This window comes from Gekko japonicus, unplaced genomic scaffold (assembly GCF_001447785.1).
Source record: "Gekko japonicus isolate JY-2015 unplaced genomic scaffold, Gekko_japonicus_V1.1 scaffold491, whole genome shotgun sequence".
NCBI classification, from domain to species: Eukaryota; Metazoa; Chordata; class Lepidosauria; order Squamata; family Gekkonidae; genus Gekko; species Gekko japonicus.
In genome coordinates this window covers 51,188-52,537 of record NW_015174857.1, presented here as the reverse complement: position 1 = coordinate 52,537, position 1,350 = coordinate 51,188, and positions in this window count along the sequence as shown.

Below are 1,350 nucleotides of genomic sequence, written 5' to 3'. Positions count from 1 at the left end.
TGCGACTGCAAGGCTGGAGACGTCGGGGACTTGACTTGGGACTTTCTTTTTCTCTTCCCCCCCCCCTCCTCTAATTTTTATACCCGGGAAGGATGATCCCATCAAAAGGCAGCAGGGAGTGGGAGCCCACAATGATGCCTTTGCGCGACTCCCCCCCAATAGCTGCCTAAGGCGGGAAGGGGGGGGACGGGCCTGAAAGGGGAGCGTCTCTATTAGGTGAGCAAGCCGCAACCTCACCACCACCCCCGGCCTTGTAGTTCCAACCACAGTTAAGTTCTCGGGCGTTTCACACGTGCGCGGCAACTCCCCCTGACCGTCGCCCATTCAAGTGGGAACAAGGCCGGGGCGACGAAGAGCCGCCCGGCTGAGAGAAGAGGTGGAGGCCGAAGCCGTGGAGGGCTTGGATCCCGGCAGTGGGTGTGTTCTGCCGGGAGGAGTCGCCACAGTGGTTGGAGGAAAGTTAGGTTGGAGAGGCAGCTTGCGAGAAGCCGCCGCCGCCGCCAAAGGAATGTAGGTTTCCAGCGGGTTGGCGCAAAGCTAGAAGGAAAGGTGGAGACTGAGAGCAAAGCGGCCACTCAGCTGCTCCGTTCTCTGCCACTGGCCCGCCCCTTGATGCGGGCTCTCCTTTATATGGGACTCCCAGGCCATTGGTCTACTTCCAGTCTTTCTCCTTTGCATCTGGTACTCAACGAGGTCTTTGGGGCTAATTCCCGAGTGCAGGGGGGGCTGTTACTCATCGATTTGCCACAGTTCTCCTGTGATTCAAAAGCAGCTGGTTTGTTTAAAAGGGGACTTTGCACACCTTCAAATTGTCGTTCAAAGGGCCCGTTTGATAATCTCAGAACTTCACTGATCTTTGGAGGTGCTGTGTGGCTCAGTGGCAGAGCATCTGTTTGGTGTGCAGAAGGTCCCAGGTTCAGTCCTCCGTATCTCCAGTTGGCAGTAAGTGATGTGAAAGACGTGTCTGAGAACTTGGAGAGCCACTGCCAGTCTGAGTAGACAATACTGACTTTGATGGACTTAGGGGCATGATTCAGTATAAGGCAGTTTCATGTGTGGCATCTTGGGATGACGGTAGGCCCTTATCAGATAATTCCGCCAAAAAAAAAAAAAAACTGCTATGTGAGCCAGCATGCTATAGCATGTTGTTGTTCAGTCGCACAGTCGAGTCCGACTCTTCGTGACCCCATGGACCAGATCACGCCAGGCCCTCCTGTCTTCTGCCGTCCTCTGAAGTTTGCTCAACTTCATGTTTGTTGCATCTATGACACTGTCTAACCATCTCATCCTTTGCCGTCCCCGTCTTCTTTGACCTTCAATCTTTCCCAGCATCAGGGTCTTCTCCATTGA